Here is a 7,796-nt window from a genome sequence, read left to right as displayed (position 1 = left end):
TCAAGCAGGTTCTATTTAAATGATTTCTTAAATTTTAAGGCCTGCCTTGGATAGCTGGGGATTGGGACGACCAAAAGGATATGAAAAACTTCAAACAAAATAAACAAAACGTCCATTTTGTACTTTTTCTTTTTTTTTTTTTTGGAAAAGTAAAATAAAGATGCATTCACACCAGCTCTGTTTAGGCCGATATAATCAAACTCTGGGTCTTTTGCCTAAAACGTCCAGTTCCCTTTGGGGAGACGAGAAGACCTAATCGAACTCTCAAACCTAAGTATTGGTGCAGCTGAAATGAACTTTGGTGAAAGCAAGTTGTGGAGTCCAGCAGGAATAAGTATCCCACTACCGGTCAGCTGAAATGACGTCAGATCTTTAAAAAATATAGTGTTGGCAGTTCAGTATCGGGAAATAATTAATTTAAGCTTCCATAGTTAGATTTAAAAAAAAAACACATTCTTCTGGCTTTATGTGTGTTTTATGATTCAGGGCAGAATGGACATAGATGTTTAAACATCGCTGCAGGCTACTGGATGGTTTGTAGACTGTAGTCTGATAAAAACACTTAATGATAGAGGCATGCTGGTCAGAGAGAAATGTTTTCAGACTGGAATCTTGGAAATACAGTAATTTGTAGAGAAGATTAGAAAAATGTATTACCAACAAAGCTCCCACATTACATGTGTTCTTAATCAATAAAGCTAACCCTTCTGGGTCAATAACTATATCTTTACAGTTGTTGACATGGAGGAGGTGCATTGATCTCAAGTTTCCAGTCCAACACTGTGCAAAATTCAATTACACACAAACCACAGATCACCAACATTTACAGTGTCGGCTGCAATTATGGTAAATATTTGGTAAAAAAAAAAAAGCCTTAAATTATTTCATTATCTTCTTACAGAGGTGTAAAAAAAATTAAACATTAAATTCAGGACATTTCTTCTGTGGAGAAAATCAGCTTCATCACCTGTGGGACAATTGTTGGCATCTCCTGAGTCAGTGCTTTGTAAAGCCACTTTTGGCAACACCAACAACTTCAGGCTTTAAATTCATGCGGATTGGGCTGGAAGCCTGCCAAAATGCTCAAAAATACTCAGGTGTGATTCATGATAGTTTTAATGCTTTGATTGAAACCATCCGCTGAAGATCTGGCTCTTTCTTTAGGGTTGTTTACCAGCTTGAAGTTCTTCCCATTTGCCAACCAGCTTCCCAGTCAAAGTAAATCATCCTAAAAGCATTTTGCTGCCACTACTATGTTTCACTTTGGTAATTATGTGCTCAGGAAAATGTGCACAACAGTTTTCTGATTAACACGTTTTTGCAAAAGGTTAAACGTTTGTCCCGTCTGATCAGAAACCCGTCACCTGTCTGCTTTTTTGATTGATTCAGTAACTTCTGAAGTTTATTGGTGGCGTTTTCTTCAAGTATATCAGAGTAAAGGGAGTTGAATTGAATGCAAACTATATTTTTCAGCTTTTTATTTGCAAATAACAGGATCAATCTCCTTCGACCCTATGATTATGCTCTACTTTGTGTCTATGAAAACAAATTACAGCAAAATACATCCAAGTCTGTGGCTGCATTGTAGAAACATAAAGTTTAATAAGGCGACATTTAAGTCAGTTACAGACATCTGTAAAATTTATACTTTTTCCAAGTATAATGTGACCAGTTGAATATTTAAACCAAAAAATAATCATATTTATAAAAATTCAGCTCTTTTATGATTCCCGTCAGTCACGGATTGGAAGCTTAGCGATTCTGCTTCGACTGTTCTTCGAAGGCTGTACGCTTCCACATGTGAAGAGGCTTAAAGATCAAGCCCACTTGACACCCACCAGCCTCCTCCTGCACACTCCACTGGCCCTGCGAGAGAGGCAGTCTCCTGCTCCCTGAACGCTCTTAAATCATCCAGCCTGATAAAGACGGCTCGACTAAGCCTCGTTGGAATTTTAAAACCTCCGAGCTCGACCGTAAACACCCCGTGTGCTGCTTTTAGAGGTGGCCGTGGACTTTTTGCATGAGCTATTACTCCGGAGTCGGCCGCTAACTGGCCAGCTGCCTTGTTTCTCCTCAATTATGTCCAACCCTGAACCCTGCGATCTCCAGTTTAAAAACGGCAGCGACGGCTCTGCCTCGCGTGATTCCACGGCGCTGGCCCTGCTTAAAATGCCGCAACATCTTTTTATTAGCGGCCGCGGCAAACGGAGCACAGACAGAAAACCACTGCAGATTCTGAAACCAGGTGGAATAATGCGATAGGAAAAGAGGCGCAAATAAAAATAAAGCAAACATGACAATCTCTGCATGCAGCTGCCACCTTGTCTGCATGGGATTAATGAGAAATAAATAGTTGGAGTTTCACTTGCAACCTCCCCCGAAGGGATGTTATCTGTGTGACAGGCACGGCTTCATGTCGCTCTGAAATGTCAGACACTGGTGCTGTAGTCCATCCCTAATGACTCAAGACACCAGCACCTACCAAATGCATGTTCTTCCCCTAAGAGCACAAGGTTTGCAGCTGGCATGGTATAAAAGTAAGAAGCAGGGCGCTAGTTTCAGAGGAGAATCTAGGAAGCTGCACACAGACGCCCTCAAAGGAAAGCGGAGGCACAAATGAAAAGACTGGAGTCTTTTACATGTTTATGGCTGAGAGTGCAAGTCTTTAATGACACGACTCACTTCTTTAAGCCCAGTCAGTGCGGTTTGAATGTATGAGCAGGCAGAGGTATGAAGGGCTCTGCTAATTTTAGCTGCATGTGCGTGGTAAACCGGGACAAAGCGCCATCGCAGGGACGATAATGAGAGCTGTCGTGATCCGATCGAAACTAAGAGATGTAGTGTGGGTTTTGAGGAGCTTTAATCATTACAGTTTGTCAAGAATGGCGTGCATCGTGACTCGCTTCCTCCCGCTGGCTCGTCTTTCAATCAGGCCGATTTCAGGCGCCGCTGTTGGATGTCATTTCTGTCAGACTAAGCAGACCGGCTTGTCGCTCTAGTTAAGAGAAAGATGGATGAAGTTCTGTCAGGGGCTCAGAAATGTGCAAACTGAAGCTGTAAATCTTGAGGAAGTCATGTGACGTGTTCTCCAAACACTCCAGCGTGATGATGTATCGCCCTGTGGGATTCATAGAGGGGTGAGAGAATTGGAAACATAATGCGCCTGTATCAAAATGAGTGGCAGGGTGACCTAGTCATTAGGAGCGCCAGGAAAGGGATTTGGCACTGCCTGTGAATCTTTTGTCTTTAGGTGAGAAAGTAAAGGTGGCAATTATTTTTATTTAGGAGAGTAATTTAATGTCTGATCTCTGAGATTCACAGGAAATCACAGAGCACACGAAGGAACATGCTGGGACAGAGTTCGCAAAAGGCAGTCCTTTAATTTCTGTACCACATTTCAGCCGTATATCGTTATGCAGGGCTGTCCAACTCTAGTTGTCCTGCAGTCTCTGTATGTCTCCCTGCTGTAGCACATCTGAATCAGAAGGCTGCATCGCTGCCTCAGCATGCTGTGATGTTCCACAGAGTCCTGCTAATGACCTAATTATTTGACTCCGGGGTGTTGAAGCAGCAGCACATCCACAAGTTGCAGGACATTGACTTTAAAGCACGGGAGTTTGACATCCGTCCTGTACTGCATTGATGCCACTTATTGTGGAGCAATGCTCACCTTAAAGTCCTCCTGAACACCAGCAATTCCACCATCGACAAAAGTTATGGGGTTAACAGACCTAAAAGCATATAGACCTTATATGCTCTATGAAACCTTCATTAAATGCCAAGAGCAGAAAAGAAACTAGCAAGCAACTGACCTGATTTTATTTCTAACAGCAGTCTGAAGTGAGCTGATATTTAACCTTGACTAACATGAAGACATTAAATGTACATTATCCTGATTACAAATCCCACATAAGCAGAAAAAATAATAAATTACAAAATTCAAACACAACTTCACTTGATTCAATGTTAATAAATTGTTGTCTAGAGGGAAGACTACGCTTTTAAAGGAGGTATAGGAACACTTTCTGGATGCTGGTTTAAGAGGCCAAGAAAGTAAGGAGTTCGCTTTCGCTGCGACTCAGAGGTTTTGATACTGGAGTAAACAAGGTCAAACACTGTCAGGGAGAGCTTACAGCTTATTTTACACACACATGGCTTACACACATACTGAGATACATGAGGATGTACTTTTCAGAACAGTCGATATTGATAATATAATACGCCATCCATGATCTAATTGGAGAAGAAAAAAGCAAGTCCACCTCTGACTGACTCAAGAAAACAACAACAAAAAAAGTAAGATTTGGAAGCAGCCTAGTCAAAGTTTGAACTTAAACTATGTGAGGAAATGCTTCAGCAAGACAGGCTGTTCATGCTCAACATTCTCTAATATGGCTGAATTAAAACAATTGCACAAAGACGAATGAGACAAAAACGTTAAAACACTTATTACCGCTAAGGATGGCAGAAAAAATTATTTTATACATTTACATGTGGCCAGGCTGATGATTTATAGCTAAACAATCATTTCAAACGGTTATCCTGAAATATTTTTGAATCTGACCAACTGTAGTGCTTCACCTGTTTCAGCATATTTAACCATGATTATAAACTAACATGCTGCTATCGCCACATGTCCCTCCATGACTCACAGCGTCAACCAATGACAGGTGAAGTAAACAACATTGATTGCTGTTTACTTCACCTGTCAGCAGTGACTGTGCAATGCTCTGCAGAAACCATGTGTTCTGGCATATAATGTTGACAGCCACACTTATCTAAACAATACACATCCAAGCACAGGAGAGTAGCAGCGGCTCGCTAAGCAGGACTCTGTGGTCTGTTACAGAAGCTGTTCTGTTTTTCTTTATGTGGACGTCTTTTCAAAGCACAATCAAAATATTCATAAATGCCAGGCTGCCAGGTGTTATTGACAAAAATATAGAAGTTGCTCGCATGACATTGTTATATGCCTCATGAAGTAAAAAGTTCATGTTCTGACAGGAACATTCAGAGTTTCTGACATTTATTTTAACCGAGTCCTGGAGCTGTGGTAGTTCCAACCCACTCATATTGTATCTTTATTTCAGAAAACTTAAACTTTTGTTGGTCAAGGACGGCGAATTTGATCATTTATGAACAGCCAAAGGCACTTTAAAGAGTCTAGTTTGTGTTTATGGCTTTATTATTATTCCGTTTTGTGAAAGACACTAATGACCCGACCAAAAACCTTTGAAAACCTGAATACGTTTAGGTACTTGTACAAAGTGCATTATCAAGTTTGAGCCAATAATTTCTACTATAAAAAGAAAAGCCTAAATGTTCTTAAGCACACATCTATTGAACAATTAGTGAATCAGTTAGGATTAATTCAGCTCTACCAAGTATTATTTTTAGTAGCATTACTGTTTTTGCATCAGCATATCTTATGTTTTAACACAGGAGGAAATTTATCCTCACTGATGTCAACTCTTCATGCATCAAACTGACATCCAGACTTTCTTCTGAGGCTTCCGAAACACTGGCTCATTTTGTTTAAGTAAAACTGACAGACATCTAAAGCTTTAAACATACGATATAAATAAGCAGCCTATTTTTGGAGCCCGGCAACCTCACATCACTCCTGTGTGCCCTCAAATGCGATTTACTTTTGAAATCCAGAGTGTTTCTTTTGAGAAACGTAGAAGGCGCAACGTTCGGCGTGTAGGATGGTGAATTCCAGACGTCCTCTCATGAACAAAGTAGAGAGACATCAGTGCTCTTTTGCTTCTTTTTTCTCTACAGTTTTCTTTCTTCTGGTGTTGAGATGGCACAGTGATTATGCTGGAATCAAAAAAAAAAGACGGGAGTTTTAATGTGAATGGCATTTTAGTGGCACTTTGTGATAACGCACACTTGAAATGTAAAAGACTCGACGAGCTGTTTTCCTCTCAAGTGTATTTTCTACTCTTGAAGTCATTTCGAGTGTTTATCCCCCCCCGACGAAAGGCACCGTTCACTGGTAGTCTTGAATTAATGCATCTCTAATGTATCTGCCAGTTAAGTGTGCTGCTATTAGTCTTTCAAAGTGACATTCAGCTGAACATCTTATGTGATCAGCAACGCTCTGAACCTGAGCATGGACTCCATGTTAAATAGCCTCTATTATAGTTACTGCATGTCTCTTCTGTAAGAACAATTTAAATTTTAAAATTTAATGACAACAAAACAGCAGCTAATATCAAGCCATGAATACTTGATACTTAGCTGCTTATTTTAAAAGTTCAAATACTAAATTTACCTTAATATGCATTAATACACACAGTGGAAACCGTCTTAGCGCTGCCGCAGGAGCATCTTCTGTATATGAAGTATTTAAAAGTTAACTTAAAGCTCGTCTTATCAATGACGGTAGTTTGGCTACAACAGAACAATTTTCCTAATCAATGGAAAAATTCTCGAGAGGTGATGATGCAGTGGCCAAAGTTCAGACTTTGACATGAGTGAAATGCTGCTCCGGCACAATAACTGAGCTGTGCTGAAATGTCCTAAAGCCATACTGTACAGAACACTGGGTCAAATGTCAGAGTGGTGGGAAAGACTAACAAGGGCACAACCACTTCTAAATATTTCTATCTGGTTGCAAAACCTATTAAAAATGGAATGTATTTAATTTTGCAATTAAGCGCCAATACATTCACTACAATATCGACAGTTAAGGAAACTATCTTTGCTCCATAGCTGTTTGTGTTGAGGATACGAGTGAATCTCCAACTCTGGGGCACAGATTTATGCATGGGTGATTCTTATAAAAGATGACAGCTTCTACCAAATGCACTTTTTATACAGAACACTTTCCTTAAGGAAAATATGTCAGACATGCCGGGGATTTTTAGACATGCAGAAGAAATGCACTGCCAGAAATCTCACATTTCATCAGCCTGGGGTGTCTGTATCAAATTCCTCCTCTGTGCTGAAGGACCAGCAGATCCAAGCCGGGCAAAAAGTGCATTTTAAATCGTTCTCTTGTCACATGTCTGGAAAATGCCGACTCCTTGCGCGTTTGGTGTGGCTGCAATAAATACCGGAAGCCAAAACATTTTCCAGACAAACTAATAAATATTTGTACAGGCTGCATGTTTTGCTTCTCTTGCAAATTTGTCAGTATTTCAATTGCAGCCTGGATGCTGTTGTCATCATGTCTCCAGGCGATAAATCCTCCGTTTCTCCACTAATGAACCCCGGAGTTGACCATTTGACTCCGAGATTGTCAAACTCACTTTCTTTTCCAAACAAGACTTCTGCAGCTCGTTTACTCTGCCGTAATCCCTCCGGCTGCAGCGTGTGCTCCTTGGCCTGAGAAACTGGTGTATTATCATTTCTCCTCAGACTGTCGACCGGCTTTGCTGTCCAGTCGGAGCAGGATCCCCCACCCCCACAGCGCTCAGAGTAATGCCGATAATGAGTGCTAGGAGGCTCTGTAGCATGGATCAATGTTCCGAGCTGTGTGTCAGAGAAGAAGCAGCTGCCCTGGTACGACCGGCTGCCGACCTGAACACACAGCAGCCCTGCTGACACCAGACCTTCTGGGTAACCCCTGGGGCCTGCAGGTGAAGATGTTTCTGTAATCACCTGTTATCTTCCTCACAGCAGCACCTGAGCCTCTGATGCAGCTCCGTACAGGTGCAACAAAAATATTGTGCTTTTTCCACACATAAGATCTTTGGTCTATTTACAGGTCGTTATGTCAATGTACGTTCCAGTGGTGCTGTTCACTCTAATTTGGGGATGATTATCCAATCATCTTCAAAACGGGT

At 41.1% G+C, this 7,796-nt stretch overlaps 1 long non-coding RNA gene across 1 annotated transcript; it reads right to left on the bottom strand.

Annotated features, from left to right (window-relative positions):
• Positions 1–3,797: 3,797 nt before the first annotated feature.
• LOC106965127 (uncharacterized) lies at positions 3,798–7,561 on the bottom strand. Its single transcript, XR_001428558.1, has 2 exons — positions 7,260–7,561; positions 3,798–5,823 (listed from the first exon to the last, which is right to left on the bottom strand). It is a non-coding gene; the product is annotated as an uncharacterized LOC106965127 (long non-coding RNA).
• Positions 7,562–7,796: the final 235 nt, after the last annotated feature.

The sequence above is a fragment of the Poecilia latipinna genome, unplaced genomic scaffold (genome assembly GCF_001443285.1).
Source record: "Poecilia latipinna isolate Pla-1442-1.1 unplaced genomic scaffold, P_latipinna-1.0 Scaffold1771, whole genome shotgun sequence".
Lineage (NCBI taxonomy): Eukaryota > Metazoa > Chordata > Actinopteri > Cyprinodontiformes > Poeciliidae > Poecilia > Poecilia latipinna.
The sequence above is the reverse complement of the archived record's forward strand: the minus strand, read 5'-3'. Positions and strand labels throughout refer to the sequence as shown.